Source organism: Rutidosis leptorrhynchoides, chromosome 2 (assembly GCF_046630445.1).
Source record: "Rutidosis leptorrhynchoides isolate AG116_Rl617_1_P2 chromosome 2, CSIRO_AGI_Rlap_v1, whole genome shotgun sequence".
NCBI classification, from domain to species: domain Eukaryota; kingdom Viridiplantae; phylum Streptophyta; class Magnoliopsida; order Asterales; family Asteraceae; genus Rutidosis; species Rutidosis leptorrhynchoides.
The window spans coordinates 249,311,907-249,333,836 of NC_092334.1; positions in this window are offsets into that span (position 1 = coordinate 249,311,907).

The window sequence follows — 21,930 nt, forward strand, 5'->3', positions numbered from 1 at the left end:
ATACACAGCTTTTAGATGTATGTACTATTGGTATATACACTCCAATGATCAGCTCTTAGCAGCCCATGTGAGTCACCTAACACATGTGGGAACCATCATTTGGCAACTAGCATGAAATATCTCATAAAATTACAAAAATATGAGTAATCATTCATGACTTATTTACATGAAAACAAAATTACATATCCTTTATATCTAATCCATACACCAATGACCAAAAACACCTAAAAACACTTTCATTCTTCAATTTTATTCATCTAATTGATCTCTCTCAAGTTCTATCTTCAAGTTCTAAGTGTTCTTCATAAATTCCAAAAGTTCTAGTTTCATAAAATCAAGAATACTTCCAAGATTGCAAGTTTACTTCCAAGTTTTCTAAATCCATTCCAAGTAATCATCCAAGATCAAGAAACCTTTTTTACTTACAGTAGGTTATCTTTCTAATAAAAGGTAATAATCATATTCAAACTTTAATTCAATTTCTATAACTATAACAATCTTATTTCGAGTGAAAATCTTACTTGAAATTGTTTTCGTGTCATGATTCTGCTTCAAGAACTTTCAACCCATCCAAGGATCCTTTGAAGCTAGATCCATTTTTCTCAATTCCAGTAGGTTTATCCAAGGAACTTGAGGTAGTAATGATGTTCATAACATCATATTCATACATAAAAAGCTGTCTTATTCAACATTATAAACTTGTAATCACTAGAACATAGTTTAGTTAATTCTAAACTTGTTCGCAAATAAAGATAATCCTTCTAACTAGACTTTTAAAATCAACTAAACACATGTTCTATATCTATATGATATTCTAACTTAATGATTTAAAACCCGGAAACACGATAAACACCATAAAATTGGATATACGCCGTCGTAGTAAAACCGGGGGCTGTTTTGGTTGGGATAATTAAAAGTTAAGAAGAACTTTGATTTAAAATCTATACTTCTGGAAAAATGATTTTTCTTATGAACATGAAACTATATCCAAAAATCATGGTTAAACTCAAAGTGAAAGTATGTTTTTCAAAATGGTCATCAAGATGCCGTTCTTTCAACGGAAATGACTACCTCTTTCAAAAACGACTTGTAACTTGTATTTCCGACTATAAACTTATACTTTTTCTGTTTAGATTCATAAAGTTAAGTTCAATACGAAACCGTGGCCACTGGAATCACTCAAAACGGATTAGAAAAGAAGAAATGGCGAGTAAAACAAGATTGATAAAAACTACTCATTTTACCTACGTGAAAGTTAGTAATAAATATATTCCAACCATAACCAAATCAACTTATATTGTATATTATGTAATCTTGAGATACCATAGACACGTATACAATGCTTCGACCTATCATGTCGACCCATCTATATATATATTGCGGAACAACCATAGACACTCTATATGTGAATGTTGGAGTTAGCTATACAGGGTTGAGGTTGATTCCAAAATATATATATAGTTTGAGTTGTGATCAATACTGAGATACGTATACACTGGGTCGTGGATTGATTCAAGATAATATTTATCGATTTATTTCTGTACATCTAACTGTGGACAATAGTTGTAGGTTACTAACGAGGACAGCTGACTTAATAAACTTAAAACATCAAAATGTATTAAAAGTTTTGTAAATATATTTTGAACATACTTTGATATATATGTATATATTGTTATAGGTTTGTGAATCAACCAGTGGCCAAGTCTTACTTCCCGACGAAGTAAAAATCTGTGAAAGTGAGTTATAGTCCCACTTTTAAAATCTAATATTTTTGGGATGAGAATACATGCAGGTTTTATAAATGATTTACAAAATAGACACAAGTACGTGAAACTACATTCTATGGTTGAATTATCGAAATCGAATATGCCCCTTTTTATTAAGTCTGGTAATCTAAGAATTAGGGAACAGACACCCTAATTGACGCGAATCCTAAAGATAGATCTATTGGGCCTAACAAACCCCATCCAAAGTACCGGATGCTTTAGTACTTTGAAATTTATATCATATCCGAAGGGTGTCCCGGAATGATGGGGATATTCTTATATATGCATCTTGTTAATGTCGGTTACCAGGTGTTCACCATATGAATGACTTTTATCTCTATGTATGGGATGTGTATTGAAATATGAAATCTTGTGGTCTATTATTATGATTTGATATATATAGGTTAAACCTATAACTCAACAACATTTTTGTTGACGTTTTAAGCATGTTTATTCTCAGGTGATTATTAAGAGCTTCCGCTGTAGCATACTTAAATAAGGACGAGATTTGGAGTCCATGCTTGTATGATATTGTGTAAAAACTGCATTCAAGAAACTTATTTTGTTGTAACATATTTGTATTGTAAACTATTATGTAATGGTCGTGTGTAAACAGGATATTTTAGATTATCATTATTTGATAATCTACGTAAAGCTTTTTAAACCTTTATTGATGAAATAAAGGTTATGGTTTGTTTTAAAATGAATGCAGTCTTTGAAAAACGTCTCATATAGAGGTCAAAACTGTAGTGACCCGAACTTTTCCATGTTTATATATATTAATTGAGATTGATATTTACATGATTAAATGTTTCCAACATGTTAAGCAATCAAACTTGTTAAGACTTGATTAATTGAAATATGTTTCATATAGACAATTGACCACCCAAGTTGATCGGTGATTCACGAACGTTAAAACTTGTAAAAACTATATGATGACATATATATGGATATATATATAGTTAACATGATACTATGATAAGTAAACATATCATTAAGTATATTAACAATGAACTACATATGTAAAAACAAGACTACTAACTTAATGATTTTTAAACGAGACATATATGTAACGATTATCGTTGTAAAGACATTTAATGTATATATATATATATATCATATTAAGAGATATTCATACATGATAATATCATGATAATATAATAATTTAAAATCTCATTTGATATTATAAACATTGGGTTAACAACATTTAACAAGATCGTTAACCTAAAGGTTTCAAAACAACACTTACATGTAACGACTAACGATGACTTAACGACTCAGTTAAAATGTATATACATGTAGTGTTTTAATATGTATTTATACACTTTTGAAAGACTTCAATACACTTATCAAAATACTTCTACTTAACAAAAATGCTTACAATTACATCCTCGTTCAGTTTCATCAACTATTCTACTCGTATACACCCGTATTCGTACTCGTACAATACACAACTTTTAGATGTATGTACTATTGGTATATACACTCCAATGATCAGCTCTTAGCAGCCCATGTGAGTCACCTAACACATGTGGGAACCATCATTTGGCAACTAGCATGAAATATCTCATAAAATTACAAAAATATGAGTAATCATTCATGACTTATTTACATGAAAACAAAATAACATATCCTTCATATCTAATCCATACACCAACGACCAAAAACACCTACAAACACTTTCATTCTTCAATTTTCTTCATCTAATTGATCTCTCTCAAGTTCTATCTTCAAGTTCTAAGTGTTCTTCATAAATTCCAAAAGTTCTAGTTTCATAAAATCAAGAATACTTTCAAGTTTGCTAGCTCACTTCCAATCTTGTAAGGTGATCATCCAACCTCAAGAAATCTTTGTTTCTTACAGTAGGTTATCATTCTAATACAAGGTAATAATCATATTCAAACTTCGGTTCAATTTCTATAACTATAACAATCTTATTTTAAGTGATGATCTTACTTGAACTTGTTTTCGTGTCATGATTCTGCTTCAAGAACTTCGAGCCATCCAAGGATCCACTGAAGCTAGATCCATTTTTCTCTTTTCCAGTAGGTTTATCCAAGGAACTTAAGGTAGTAATGATGTTCATAACATCATTCGATTCATACATATAAAGCTATCTTATTCGAAGGTTTAAACTTGTAATCACTAGAACATAGTTTAGTTAATTCTAAACTTGTTCGCAAACAAAAGTTAATCCTTCTAACTTGACTTTTAAAATAAACTAAACACATGTTCTATATCTATATGATATGCTAACTTAATGATTTAAAACCTGGAAACAAGAAAAACACCGTAAAACCGGATTTACGCCGTCGTAGTAACACCGCGGGCTGTTTTGGGTTAGTTAATTAAAAACTATGATAAACTTTGATTTAAAAGTTGTTATTCTGAGAAAATGAATTTTATTATGAACATGAAACTATATCCAAAAATTATTGTTAAACTCAAAGTGGAAGTATGTTTTCTAAAATGGTCATCTAGACGTCGTTCTTTCGACTGAAATGACTACCTTTACAAAAACGACTTGTAACTTATTTTTCCAACTATAAACCTATACTTTTTCTGTTTAGATTCATAAAATAGGGTTCAATATGAAACCATAGCAATTTGATTCACTCAAAACGGATTTAAAATGAAGAAGTTATGGGTAAAACAAGATTGGATAATTTTTCTCATTTTAGCTACGTGAAAATTGGTAACAAATCTATTCCAACCATAACTTAATCAACTTGTATTGTATATTATGTAATCTTGAGATACCATAGACACGTATACAATGTTTTGACCTATCATGTCGACACATCTATATATATTTCGGAACAACCATAGACACTCTATATGTGAATGTTGGAGTTAGCTATACAGGGTTGAGGTTGATTCCAAAATATATATAGTTTGAGTTGTGATCAATACTGAGATACGTATACACTGGGTCGTGGATTGATTCAAGATAATATTTATCGATTTATTTCTGTACATCTAACTGTGGACAACTAGTTGTAGGTTACTAACGAGGACAGCTGACTTAATAAACTTAAAACATCAAAATATATTAAAAGTGTTGTAAATATATTTTGAACATACTTTGATATATATGTATATATTGTTATAGGTTCGTGAATCAACCAGTGGCCAAGTCTTACTTCCCGACGAAGTAAAAATCTGTGAAAGTGAGTTATAGTCCCACTTTTAAAATCTAATATTTTTGGGATGAGAATACATGCAGGTTTTATAAATGATTTACAAAATAGACACAAGTACGTGAAACTACATTCTATGGTTGAATTATCGAAATCGAATATGCCCCTTTTTATTAAGTCTGGTAATCTAAGAATTAGGGAACAGACACCCTAATTGACGCGAATCCTAAAGATAGATCTATTGGGCTTAACAAACCCCATCCAAAGTACCGGATGCTTTAGTACTTCGAAATTTATATCATATCCGAAGGGTGTTCCGGAATGATGGGGATATTCTTATATATGCATCTTATTAATGTCGGTTACCAGGTGTTCACCATATGAATGATTTTTATCTCTATGTATGGGATGTGTATTGAAATATGAAATCTTGTGGTCTATTATTATGATTTGATATATATAGGTTAAACCTATAACTCACCAACATTTTTGTTGACGTTTTAAGCATGTTTATTCTCAGGTGATTATTAAGAGCTTCCGCTGTCGCATACTTAAATAAGGACGAGATTTAGAGTCCATGCTTGTATGATATTGTGTAAACACTGCATTCAAGAAACTTATTTTGTTGTAACATATTTGTATTGTAAACCATTATGTAATGGTCGTGTGTAAACAGGATATTTTAGATTATCATTATTTGATAATCTACGTAAAGCTTTTTAAACCTTTATTGATGAAATAAAGGTTATGGTTTGTTTAAAAATGAATGCAGTCTTTGAAAAACATCTCATATAGAGGTCAAAACCTCGCAACGAAATCAATTAATATGGAACGTTTTTAATCAATAAGAACGGGACATTTCAGTTGGTATCAGAGCTGGTATAACGCCGTCCATGTGTGGCGGGTTAGTCGTAAAGGAGGTTCTCACAGTGTTACCTGTGACGAAGCATTGGCTCTTACTCCTTGCGATCCCTTACGAGGGTTGGCAATTGCCGAGAGGCTGGCCCTAAAATCAGTATCTGAGGTACACTCGGTGGTCACCAGGCGGTTAGCTGGGAAGGCACTGGGTGGGACGGTGGTTGTCCCCAACTGTATTTCAGTTGGTATCAGAGCGTTGGTCTTAGAGAACCAGAATTTTGCATTAGTGTGTCTTATCGAGTTTGTTAGGATGCATTAATGAGTCTGGACTTCGACCGTGTTTACTTGAAAAATGATTGCTTAACAAATTTTGTTGGAAACTATATATTTTTAACATGTGAATATTATGTGATATATTAATCTCTTAACGCGTTTGATATTATGTGATAGATGTCTACCTCTAGAACAAGTCCCATTGACTCACCTAATAATAATGAAGAGTCAAATGTAAATTGGAATGATTCGTGGACTGATTCACAAGTTCCCGAAGAGGAACCGGAAGAAGAGTCGGAACCGGAAGAAGAATCGGAACCGGAAGAAGAATCGGAACCGGATGAAGAAATAGAACCGGTGGGGGAAATAATAAAACGGTTAAGTAAAAGAAAATCCTCAACCAACCGACCAAGGTTAATTATGGTCAATGGTGTTTCCGCCAAGGAAGCAAAATATTGGGAGGATTACCAATTCTCCGATGAATCGGATTCCGACGAGAATTCCGATGATGTTATAGAAATTACCCCAACTGAATTTAAAAAGGCAAAAGAATATAATAAGGGAAAGGGCATAAAAATAGAGAAATCTAATTCCAACCCCGATGAACTTTATATGTATCGTCAACCCCCGAAGTCCTTAAGTTGTAACAATGACCCGGGAACCTCTAAACCACCAGGTTTTTCTAAACCAATGTGGAAAACGACGGCTCGTATTAGGGGAACATCATATATCCCTAGAAACTTGGCAAAACGAACCAAAACCGAAGAAGAAGAAACAAGCGAGTCGGAATAAGATAGTTGTATTCGTGTGGTGTAATATATGTAATATAGTGTGCTTATGCTTTATGATATATGTAAAAATTGCTTGTATTAATAAGTAATTTTTTTTTATGAATCTAACTCTTGTCTATTTTACAGTATAAAAACACAAAATGGATAGACAACCCAATATTTTAAGAGACCTACCCGGAAACATGATTGATGAAATCTTGTCTAGAGTCGGTCAGAATTCTTCGGCACAACTATTTAAGGCGAGATCAGTTTGTAAGACATTCGAAGAACGTTCCAAGAATGCCTTGGTTTATAAAAGGCTTTCGTTCGAAAGATGGGGGATATCACATTAAGAAATCCATAAGTTACGATGTGTTTACTTTGACGCATATATTGCGGGGAACCCAAATGCTATTTTACGCAATGGGTTAAGAAATTATTTTGACTCAATATATCCGAATATTGGACTTCTTGATTTAGAAAAAGCGGCTAACATGCAACATAAAGAAGCATGTTATGCTTACGGATTAGTAATGTTCGCTTCTCACCAAAGTGAGAACAAGAACATCGGGCTACAACTATTAAACAAAACGTTCCCACAAGTGACGGATGTGATGACCCGGGAATTTCCGACCAAATTTAAACATAATCTTATATGATTCGACTCGATAAGCAAAGTCTATTAAACTGAGTCTCATTATGTTTGAACTATTTCATGATAACATTTGACCTTTAACTATTTCCGACGATTCACGAACCTTTAATTGTAACTAAGAATGTAAATATAAATAATTATATATAAAACTAATTATATTAGTATTAATGAACTATTAAGTAATTTTGTTATTATAAAAGATAACATTTAATAACTAAAGATTTTCATTTTGAATATATATAGTATATTGTATATAAATGATTCAAACATATTTTACCAACGTTATCAAAATATTAAATGTACAATGTTATACTTTGTAGTTAATTGTTTAATATACATAATTAATCATCTACTCAACATTTAAAACATGATTTTATATATATGGTAGTATACATATATACATAAATATAACTATATATATATATATATATATATATATATATATATATATATATATATATATATATGATTTTATACATAATTATTATATTATGTATATGTAGAAATTTATAATATATCTATGATGAAATAATGTACTATTTTAATAAATATATATAATACTTACATATATAAAACATTTATATTTTTCATAATTACATACATAAGTATAATATAATTAGTATGTAAATAAATATTATAATATATTTATATTAAAATGCATAAATATATAATATTCAGTATATGTTACAATACATATTACATAATTATTAAATATTACAGAATAATAGATGATATTAATAAATTAAATTTAAATACAAATATAGTTGTTGTAGTAATGTTATTTGTATCGTCAAATATCAATATTTGTATTCATAATATCACTTTATATCATATAAAGATGAAATTGGATGTATAAATTAGATTATTATTACTAATATTATTATTATCGATAAAATATTAATATTATCATAATTAGTATGGTATTATTATTATTATTATTATTATTATTATTATTATTATCATTTTTACAATTATTATTATCATTAATATTATATTTATCATTATTATTAATTTTATTAATATTATTAGATATTAATAGTATTGTTATTATATATTATTATTATTAATTAAAAAAAAAAGCAGTAGGGATCTATATTATACGCTTGACCTCTGTATCCTTTATCTCTATTATTATTATTTTTTTTGTTTCTTTCCTGCTCCCAACTCGTGAATCTGTGTTGACATTTTCTCCATTTTTTATCAACCGATCTCTATTATTACAACATGATTATGTATAATTGCAAATCAAATAAAAAGGAAATCCAATGGGATTAAAGAGCACAACGATATTTTTGTTTTCTTCTTCTCTGCACGCTCCAATTTTTTTTTCTCTTAATTCAATTTCGAATAAAGTTTCAAAATCTAAAAATGCAGAAAGGTTAGAAATCTTTCTTTGAATCTATCTGCAAAATCTCAACTCTCAAATCTTTATATCGATCTTGAATTTTGAAGTCAAAGTTTAGTTTAAAAAAAGTCAACAATTGTTCTTGAGACAAATTCGCGTTCGTGTATATGTTTCTGATCAAATTGACGATTCCAGTAGTTTTTATACATGTTTAGAAAACTATTTCGTGTTATAAACATTATCTATAATGTTATCTATTACGAAATCAATTTTTTTTGTTTTGTTCCAAGAACCGACGCTGCAGTAGGCCTTAGTGTTTTTTTATTTATTTTAGAACCCAAATTATTTTTTTTTCTGTAATGTTTTGAAGCTTTAAAGGGAACCCCGATTTTTTATTTTTTTTTGGTTATTGATGTTTTGTTGAATCCATGAGACTTGTGGAGAAGAAGAGGAATAGAAGAAAAACAGTTTATATATAAAATTTAAATTCGATATTAGTACAGAGAATCAGAATTGGTGGGATGGTCGAGAGTGTTTGCGTGTGAGCATGTGGTCACGAGATCGAGTCCAGAGGACGGTAGTTTTTTTTTTTTTTTTTGAAACTCTTTTCATGTGAGGTAGTTTTCTTTTCTAATTTTTTTATTGTTATTATATATTAATTATTATTAGTATTATTATTATTATTATTGTGATTGTTTTGATTGTTATTGTTATTGTTATTTTTAGTATCATACTTGTTATCATATTTGAAAGTATTATAGACATTACTATTATTATTATGATAGGTATTAATAATATTATTATTAGTAATAAACTTATCATTTTAGTATTTTATCATCATTAGGATTATGATTATGATTATCATTATTATTATTATGAAGGAAATAAAAATATATTATTATCATCAATATTAGAATTTGTACCGGTTTATAAATAATAGTATCATCAGTACATTTACAATTAATAATATCATATTTATCAGTATCATCATTAATATTTACTAGTATTATTATGATTATCATTTATCATTTTATAAATATTAGAACCCTTATTATTAACATAAGTATGGTATTAGTATTAATATTATTTTAGACTTATTATTATTAGTATCATTAACAGTTATCATTTTCATTTTTTTTGCTATTAGTATTATCATTATTAATAAAATTATTATTATTATTAGTAAATCATTATTATCTAAATTATTATTTTAACAAATAAATCTTTTGTACACTATATATATACTTATGGTATATACTAGGATTGTATTAATAATTCACATAACAAACTAATAAAATTTCATAAATACAATACTAACCACAAATATATGTATATAAATATATTAATGTCACTATTTATATAAACGTAAATCATTATAGATATATACATAAAATCGATATATATATAAAATATAACTTAAAATATAATATAAGTATACGTTTTAAAATAAAGGTTAGAATAAATTCTACAAAACTATAATATATAAATAATACATATTAATAAATGAAATTTTGTAACTTACATTATACGTATTAATATATACACAATTGATATAGGTTCGTGAATCCGAGGCCAACCCTGCATTGTTCAATGACGTCATATGTATTTTTACTACAAAATACAGTATCGTGAGTTTCATTTGCTCCCTTTTTAAATGCTTTTGCAATATATATTTTTTGGGACTGAGAATACATGCGCTGCTTTTATAACTGTTTTACGAAATAGACACAAGTAATCGAAACTACATTCTATGGTTGAATTATTAAACCGAATATGCCCCTTTTTAGTCTGGTAATCTAAGAATTAGGGAACAGACACCCTAATTGACGCGAATCCTAAAGATAGATCTATCGGGCCCAACAAGCCCCATCCAAAGTACCGGATGTTTTAGTACTTCGAAATTTATATCATGTCCGAAGGAGGATCCCGGAATGATGGGGATATTCTTATATATGCATATTGTTAATGTCGGTTACCAGGTGTTCAATCCATATGAATGATATTTTTGTCTCTATGCATGGGACGTATGTTTATGAGAAATGGAAATCTGAAATCTTGTGGTCTATTAAAATGATGGAAACGATTGTTTAAGTTAAACTAATGAACTCACCAACCTTTTGGTTGACACTTTAAAGCATGTTTATTCTCAGGTACGAAAGAAATCTTCCGCTGTGTATTTGCTCATTTTATAGATATTACTTGGAGTCATTCATGGCATATTTCAAAAGACGTTGCATTCGAGTCGTCGAGTTCATCAAGATTATTATCAAGTCAATTATAGTTGGATATATTATGAAATGGTATGCATGCCTGTCAACTTTCGATGTAATGAAAGTTTGTCTTTTCAAAAACGAATGCAATGTTTGTAAAATGTATCATATAGAGGTCAAGTACCTCGCGATGTAATCAACTGTTGTGAATCGTTTATAATCGATATGGAATTCGTCCGGATGGATTAGGACGGGTCTTCACAGTTGGTATCAGAGCGGTGGTCTTAGCGAACCAGGTCTTGCATTAGTGAGTCTAACTGATAGTCGTTAGAATGCATTAATGAGTCTGGACTTCGACCGTGTTTGCATGTCAAAAGTTTTGCTTATCATTTAGTGTCGAAAAATTATTTGCTTATCATCCTTAAAGTCTAAGACACGTCTTACTGCCTTTATTGCATAGACAGTGTATAGTTAAATTCATATCTTAGCGTATCTGTTATTGTTACCTTTGCCTGACAGCTTCCGTAGATTCCTCCATAGCTTATGGGATTTTAGTATTATATATGCATATGTAAATTATGTATTGCAGGGTACTAATCTACATCCTATAATCTATTTCTTATCGAAAATCCTTCATCTGATCGTACGAGATGAATCCCTCAACCAGTTCGAGTCCATCAGATTTCGATAGCTATTTCGATAGTTATTCCGACAGCTATTTCGATATGGATTTCCACTCGAGCTCCGAAAGCAGAGTAACCGGAATGAATCGATCAATTAGCCATCATCTATTCTGAATGAATTGGAGATGGGTTCGTAGTCGACTTAATCAATGGAAACGCGAAGAAGGCGATCATTTCCACTAACCAAATTCACCTCTTGACAATGAACCTAAAACGTTTACCGGCGAACCTGTTCGAGACACCATTTTCTCTCTCATTTCCAAAGTATCTCATCACGATCATATACTATCTCAGATTCTAAACCTCATTCATCCTCTCGTCCGAACCGACGATCATCCCGGTGTAATAGAAGAAGTTAACGAACTTCGCGCATAAGTTGTAGTCTTGGAAAATATGGTGCAAAACGTACCAGCTTCATCCAAATCACCGGCACCAACAGTACCACCAACAACCCAAATTTCAATATCACATGCCTCAACATCTCAATCTATACCTCGAGTATAATCATCATTCTACATGACATTCTACATCAGTTATCTTCGTTCGACATGGTGATTATGTAATCTCTAATGTTTTAGAGATTATTTATTCTAGTTCCAACTGAAAACTAAATGAGTTTAATATCATGTTAACTCATTAAATTCATGATTACATCTGAAGAAAATATATATGTATATATGTTTTCATAAAGATTGTAATTAAAAATTCTTTTGTACAAACTGTTAATAATAAAAATATTTTAACGGGTAGGTAATACCCGAGGAATATTTAAATTTCACATTAATAAGTTACACTGTATATTCTTCGAATCTGATTCAACAGTTATTCACTATCCTATTTACAACCACCGGGATACTTATCTGTTCACCAAAGAATAACTATTTTTATTCAAATTCAATTTCATATTTGAATTTTGACCTATCAGAATCCAACAAGTGGCATAATGAAGAAATAATGGACACAATAAAAATTGATTAGAAACAGACTAATTAACAATATTAAATTTTATTAAGAAACCACGCTAACAAAATCCTAGCTAACTGTTCCTAGCTAACTGTTAATTCCGAATTACATTTTATTTATCGCAATTTATTTATCGCAATTTATTTATCGCAATTTATTTTATCGCAATTTATATTCTCGCAATTTTATTTATTGTCATTTAATTTCTGTTATTTACTTTACGCACTTTATTTATCGTCATTTAATTTCTGTTATTTATTTTACGCACTTTAAATATCGGGACACGTATACAAAGTTTTGACATATCATATCGACACATCTATATATATTATTTGGAATCACCATAGACACTCTATATGCAGTAATGATCGAGTTCTCTATACAGGGTTGAGGTTGATTCTATAATAATATATATACTTTGAGTTGTGATCGAGTCTGAGACATGTACACGGGTCACGATACGTATTAATTAATTCAAATATTATATATTAAACTATATATGAATGATTGCACTGTCAACTGTGGACTATCGACTGTGGACTAATAACATTGGACAATTAAAATGAATTAAAATATTGAATATAACATATGAAACTAAACAATTCTTCAAATTTGCCACTTGATTTCGTCTTAAACCTCATTTGTATCTTCACGATTACATTCTGCGTTCAAACCTTTCATGGTTCTTGAAAACACCTCAATCGATAGGATGAATCAACCGCACTTTATCTACGGAAGGAAAGATTTATGCATATAGTTATGCACCTGAGAAACTCTCGGCAATTGTGTAAAAGTTCAACACGTAGCCGCGTCAGATCCTTTGGCATTTATTAACAAAAACAACTTTGCGATCCCTTTTCAAAATTAGCCAATTTTGTCACAGCTCCAACAAGTCAACTTCGACTTTTCGTACGAAACAACCTTATTATAACGTTTATATATACGCGTGCTCTTTTATTGTTACCAGGTAACCTTTCATATTCCATCATATTACCATCAGCGTTTAATCATCTAAAAACACAATTCTCCTGAAACCACCTCGGATTAATAACCGATGATTCAGATATCATAGCATTAAATGCAGAGGAAACAGAAAAATGGTAGATGGTCTAAACGGACAAAAGTTTGATGATAAAGAAAGGAGTGTTAGGAACGCTCGATAGAAAATTGGGTATTGAAAAACAGATTGAGTTACCCATGAAGGAGACCAAGGACAAATACAAGGACCAAATCCTATATTCAAAGGATTCAGGTAATTCTGGATCCGTTGAAATCTTTAGAGAATATCTTGCTCCGAAGTCATGTTAAAATCTTGCGGAAAATCTTTCTCCATCAACCGTCGAACTTAGAAATTCCAAAATATCATCATCAATATCTTTGATATTTCTGAGGATATTTTCATAAATATTCTCGTCCGAAATTATATACCTCTTCGTGCTTCCTGTGTATCAATATATTGGAAACATTCAATAGAAAATATAGTACCAAAAAGCAGATTATGCGAAACTATGAAGAAAGCCGTGGATAAATCACAAAGAATAAGTTTGACTTCAAAGAATCCAAATAATTCAATGTCTGCTAAAGTCTATAGTGAATAACTTGCTCCTTACTCTAAACCCTTGCAGACAATAGTTTCTATCATCCTATGATCTTAGATATTCTGAGATATTATCGTACCTTTCATTATAAATATCCTCCATATTTCTGGAGATATTTTTATAACTATTCTTATCTGAAATCATTAATCTTTTCGTGCTATCAGTATTACATCGTATAGAAACTGTTAGTTTCTATATTCTGTAAATTTTCAAGCTTAAAATATGAATGTTATTGTAGTAATGATGGGAACTAATGCATGAGTTAGTATAATATAATGACACTTGATCAACGTGATTATATTACTGTAAGTCATGCTGAGTTTCTAAATGAAACGTGATGATTCACAGATCATAACGTCATCATGTGCCATGTTACATAACTCTTTCATCCTACTTAACTCCGTAACAAATCAAGAAAATGTATTCTTGATGGTTCTATCTTCCGTGATGTTGATAAATTTGAAAATCAAATCGTGCTATCACGTTCCTTCATGCTTAGAACATTATAATCATTCGAAACTCTATATCTATAAATTCTGGACCATTATTCGCTTGACTTGAAGTCGAGAAGAGAAAACAAAAGCATAGAGCTTTGAAATATAAGGGAGAATATAAAGTCTGATAACAACACATAAATTACAAACCGTGTATATCAATGTTTATCGCAACATAAAGACACGGGAGAATTAAAAACATTATAATCCCGAGGGCGAAGTAGAAGAAAGCAGATTCCTCTGGTGGAAGTTGGAAAAGGAGAATGATTGTTGCGATAGTAAGGATGAGGACAAGGATCAGAACTGGATTAATCATTTTCAGAATCTTTTGGATGTATGAACTAAGAAAGAAAGTATAAGAATGGTGAGAATAATGGAAAGGAAGAGCTTAATTTATACTGGAAATATCAGACGTAGTAATCGGGGCAGATCACCGTATTTAATTAAAGAGATCTTAATTTCCATAAATCCCGAAGAATCAGATTTTATAGATCTTCAAGATTTTCTTTAAATCCCTTAAATTCCGGAATTCAACCAAGGCAATGTCAAAAGTTAAGACGCGCCTTATTTTCTAAATTCAAACCTGACTACGTCAAAAGTTAAAAACAAATCTTTATTTCTCATTTCATCCTTTTGTGAATAGCTTCATTCGCACTCTTCGAATAATCGAATTATTTTTATCCATATTACTCAATGATGATAAAACTCAAGTTATCAACTCATATTCGTCAGGAAAACATATTTATTGTTAGCTATGACGACCTCACTCAAATTTCGGGACGAAATTTCTTTAACGGGTAGGTACTGTGATGACCCGGGAATTTCCGACCAAATTTAAACATAATCTTATATGATTCGACTCGATAAGCAAAGTCTATTAAACCGAGTCTCATTATGTTTGAACTATTTCATGATAACATTTGACCTTTAACTATTTCCGACGATTCACGAACCTTTAATTGTAACTAAGAATGTAAATATAAATAATTATATATAAAACTAATTATATTAGTATTAATGAACTATTAAGTAATTTTGTTATTATAAAAGATAACATTTAATAACTAAAGATTTTCATTTTGAATATATATAGTATATTGTATATAAATGATTCAAACATATTTTACCAACGTTATCAAAATATTAAATGTACAATGTTATACTTTGTAGTTAATTGTTTAATATACATAATTAATCATCTACTCAACATTTAAAACATGATTTTATATATATGGTATTATACATATATACATAAATATAACTATATATATATATATATATATATGATTTTATACATAATTATTATATTATGTATATGTAGAAATTTATAATATATCTATGATGAAATAATGTACTATTTTAATAAATATATATAATACTTACATATATAAAACATTTATATTTTTCATAATTACATACATAAGTATAATATAATTAGTAAGTAAATAAATATTATAATATATTTATATTAAAATGCATAAATATATAATATTCAGTATATGTTACAATACATATTACATAATTATTAAATATTACATAATAATAGATGATATTAATAAATTAAATTTAAATACAAATATAGTTGTTGTAGTAATGTTATTTGTATCGTCAAATATCAATATTTGTATTCATAATATCACTTTATATCATATAAAGATGAAATTGGATGTATAAATTAGATTATTATTACTAATATTATTATTATCGATAAAATATTAATATTATCATAATTAGTATGGTATTATTATTATTATTATTATTATTATTATTATTATTATTATTATTATTATTATTATTATTATCATTTTTACAATTATTATTATCATTAATATTATATTTATCATTATTATTAATTTTATTAATATTATTAGATATTAATAGTATTGTTATTATATATTATTATAAATTAAAAAAAAAAGCAGTAGGGATCTATATTATACGCTTGACCTCTGTATCCTTTATCTCTATTATTATTATTTTTTTTGTTTCTTTCCTGCTCCCAACTCGTGAACCTGTGTTGACATTTTCTCCATTTTTTATCAACCGATCTCTATTATTACAACATGATTATGTATAATTGCAAATCAAATAAAAAGGAAATCCAATGGGATTAAAGAGCACAGCGATATTTTTGTTTTCTTCTTCTCTGCACGCTCCAATTTTTTTTTCTCTTAATTCAATTTCGAATAAAGTTTCAAAATCTAAAAATGCAGAAAGGTTAGAAATCTTTCTTTGAATCTATCTGCAAAATCTCAACTCTCAAATCTTTATATCGATCATGAATTTTGAAGTCAAAGTTTAGTTTAAAAAAAGTCAACAATTGTTCTTGAGACAAATTCGCGTTCGTGTATATGTTTCTGATCAAATTGACGATTCCAGTAGTTTTTATACATGTTTAGAAAACTATTTCGTGTTATAAACATTATCTATAATGTTATCTATTACGAAATCAATTTTTTTTGTTTTGTTCCAAGAACCGACGCTGCAGTAGGCCTTAGTGTTTATTTATTTATTTTAGAACCCAAATTATTTTTTTTTCTGTAATGTTTTGAAGCTTTAAAGGGAACCCCGATTTTTTATTTTTTTTGGTTATTGATGTTTTGTTGAATCCATGAGACTTGTGGAGAAGAAGAGGAATAGAAGAAAAACAGTTTATATATAAAATTTAAATTCGATATTAGTACAGAGAATCAGAATTGGTGGGATGGTCGAGAGTGTTTGCGTGTGAGCATGTGGTCACGAGATCGAGTCCAGAGGACGGTAGTTTTTTTTTTTTTTTTGAAACTCTTTTCATGTGAGGTAGTTTTCTTTTCTAATTTTTTTATTGTTATTATATATTAATTATTATTAGTATTATTATTATTATTATTGTGATTGTTTTGATTGTTATTGTTATTGTTATTTTTAGTATCATACTTGTTATCATATTTGAAAGTATTATAGACATTACTATTATTATTATGATAGGTATTAATAATATTATTATTAGTAATAAACTTATCATTTTAGTATTTTATCATCATTAGGATTATGATTATGATTATCATTATTATTATTATGAAGGAAATAAAAATATATTATTATCATCAATATTAGAATTTGTACCGGTTTATAAATAATAGTATCATCAGTACATTTACAATTAATAATATCATATTTATCAGTATCATCATTAATATTTACTAGTATTATTATGATTATCATTTATCATTTTATAAATATTAGAACCCTTATTATTAACATAAGTATGGTATTAGTATTAATATTATTTTAGAGTTATTATTATTAGTATCATTAACAGTTATCATTTTCATTTTTTTTGCTATTAGTATTATCATTATTAATAAAATTATTATTATTATTAGTAAATCATTATTATCTAAATTATTATTTTAACAAATAAATCTTTTGTACACTATATATATACTTATGGTATATACTAGGATTGTATTAATAATTCACATAACAAACTAATAAAATTTCATAAATACAATACTAACCACAAATATATGTATATAAATATATTAATGTCACTATTTATATAAACGTAAATCATTATAGATATATACATAAAATCGATATATATATAAAATATAACTTAAAATATAATATAAGTATACGTTTTAAAATAAAGGTTAGAATAAATTCTACAAAACTATAATATATAAATAATACATATTAATAAATGAAATTTTGTAACTTACATTATACGTATTAATATATACACAATTGATATAGGTTCGTGAATCCGAGGCCAACCCTGCATTGTTCAATGACGTCATATGTATTTTTACTACAAAATACAGTATCGTGAGTTTCATTTGCTCCCTTTTTAAATGCTTTTGCAATATATATTTTTTGGGACTGAGAATACATGCGCTGCTTTTATAACTGTTTTACGAAATAGACACAAGTAATCGAAACTACATTCTATGGTTGAATTATTAAACCGAATATGCCCCTTTTTAGTCTGGTAATCTAAGAATTAGGGAACAGACACCCTAATTGACGCGAATCCTAAAGATAGATCTATCGGGCCCAACAAGCCCCATCCAAAGTACCGGATGTTTTAGTACTTCGAAATTTATATCATGTCCGAAGGAGGATCCCAGAATGATGGGGATATTCTTATATATGCATATTGTTAATGTCGGTTACCAGGTGTTCAATCCATATGAATGATATTTTTGTCTCTATGCATGGGACGTATGTTTATGAGAAATGGAAATCTGAAATCTTGTGGTCTATTAAAATGATGGAAACGATTGTTTAAGTTAAACTAATGAACTCACCAACCTTTTGGTTGACACTTTAAAGCATGTTTATTCTCAGGTACGAAAGAAATCTTCCGCTGTGTATTTGCTCATTTTATAGATATTACTTGGAGTCATTCATGGCATATTTCAAAAGACGTTGCATTCGAGTCGTCGAGTTCATCAAGATTATTATCAAGTCAATTATAGTTGGATATATTATGAAATGGTATGCATGCCTGTCAACTTTCGATGTAATGAAAGTTTGTCTTTTCAAAAATGAATGCAATGTTTGTAAAATGTATCATATAGAGGTCAAGTACCTCGCGATGTAATCAACTGTTGTGAATCGTTTATAATCGATATGGACTTCGTCCGGATGGATTAGGACGGGTCTTCACAACGGAGTCGGTAATTGGGGTAAGAAATGAAGTTTTTAGATTGTTACGGGACTGTTGGACATTACGTAACCCTCGTCCCTTTGACGACGTTACAACACGCTGTCTTATCAACGGCCATAACGGTTATGTTCCACAAGACCAAGGATGGGAAGTAATCCTAGTAAAACCAGAATGCATGACTTGTTTCTGGACGTATGAATTACGTGTCTTTATTGCCTTTGCTGAACGACTTGTGTACTAGCTAGAATTATCTTCACAACCATCTTGTATCAAATTTATTGTGTGCTATATTTCATGCTATATGTAAAATAAGCGGTATTGTAAGTTTGTAAAATATTGTGTAAAAGTTTGAACGCGAAATATTATTATAATCAGTTTTTCATATAGAATTGTAGTAGTTGAATTGTATATTAGCTACTAAGTATGAACTTAACGGGTAGGTACTACCCGAATTTAAACTTATAAAACGCTAATATGAAGAAAAAGCTTTTATAAATGAGTTCATATTATGCTACGAAATACTATTAACTACTCTTAATATTCTGTATGATTAACTTGTTCCATTTGACTATTTTAAAGGAAATGGCACCGACTACTCGACACACCGTGAATATGAATGAAGAGGAATTCCGTACTTTTCTAGCTTCAAACATAGCCGCAGTACAGGCTGCGCTACATACCAACAATAACCTTGGATCTAGCAGTACAAGAAATCGTGTAGGATGCACCTACAAAGAATTCACTGCCTGCAAACCTTTGGAATTTGATGGAACCGAAGGACCGATCGGATTGAAACGGTGGACCGAGAAGGTCGAATCGGTGTTTGCCATAAGTAAGTGTACTGAAGAGGACAAAGTGAAGTACGCTACGCATACCTTCACAGGTTCTGCGTTAACATGGTGGAATACCTATCTAGAGCAAGTGGGACAAGACGATGCGTACGCACTACCGTGGTCAGCATTCAAGCACTTGATGAACGAGAAGTACCGTCCCAGAACCGAGGTCAATAAGCTCAAGACAGAACTTAGAGGGTTACGAACCCAAGGATTTGATATTACCACGTACGAAAGACGATTCACAGAATTGTGCCTATTGTGTCCGGGAGCATTCGAAGATGAGGAAGAGAAGATCGACGCGTTTGTGAAAGGATTACCGGAAAGAATCCAAGAAGATATAAGTTCACACGAGCCCGCCTCCATACAACAGGCATGTAGAATGGCTCACAAACTAGTGAACCAGATTGAAGAAAGAATTAAAGAACAGACTGCTGAAGAGGCCAATGTGAAGCAAGTCAAAAGAAAGTGGGAGGAAAACGGTGATAAGAATCACCAATACAACAACAACAGCAATTACAACAATAATCGCAACAATTATCCCAACAATCGCAACATCAATCGCAACTACAACAAACGGCCCAACAACAACAACAACAACAGCAACTACAACAATCATCCCAACAACAATAATAACCGCAACAACAACAACAATCAGAAGCAGCTATGCCAAAGGTGTGAAAAGTATCACTCGGGGTTCTGCACCAAATTTTGCAACAAGTGTAAAAGAAATGGTCATAGCACGGCGAAGTGTGAAGTCTACGGACCAGGGGTTAATAGAACGAAAGGAACAAATGGTGTCGGAACGAGTAATGGCAGAGCAAGTAGTGTTAGAGCAAGTTATGCCAATGTAGTTTGTTATAAATGTGGAAAACCGGGCCACATTATTAGAAATTGCCCGAACCAGGAGAACACGAATGGACAAGGCCGCGGAAGAGTTTTCAATATTAATGCGGCAGAGGCACAGGAAGACCCAGAGCTTGTTACGAGTACGTTTCTTATTGACAATAAATCTGCTTACGTTTTATTTGATTCGGGTGCGGATAGAAGCTATATGAGTAGAGATTTTTGTGCTAAATTAAGTTGTCCATTGACGCCTTTGGATAGTAAATTTTTACTCGAATTAGCAAATGGTAAATTAATTTCAGCAGATAATATATGTCGGAATCGAGAAATTAAACTGGTTAGCGAAATATTTAAGATTGATTTGATACCAGTAGAGTTAGGGAGTTTTGATATGATAATCGGTATGGACTGGTTGAAAGAAGTGAAAGCAGAGATCGTTTGTTACAAAAATGCAATTCGCATTATACGAGAAAAAGGAAAACCCTTAATGGTGTACGGAGAAAAGGGCAACACGAAGCTACATCTTATTAGTAATTTGAAGGCACAAAAACTAATAAGAAAACGTTGCTATGCTGTTCTAGCACACGTTGAGAAAGTACAAACTGAAGAAAAGAGCATCAATGATGTTTCCATTGCAAAAGAATTTCCCGATGTATTTCCGAAAGAATTACCGGGATTACCCCCACATCGATCCGTTGAATTTCAAATAGATCTTGTACCAGGAGCTGCACCAATAGCTCGTGCTCCTTACAGACTCGCACCCAGCGAGATGAAAGAACTGCAAAGCCAATTACAAGAACTTTTAGAGCGTGGTTTCATTCGACCAAGCACATCACCGTGGG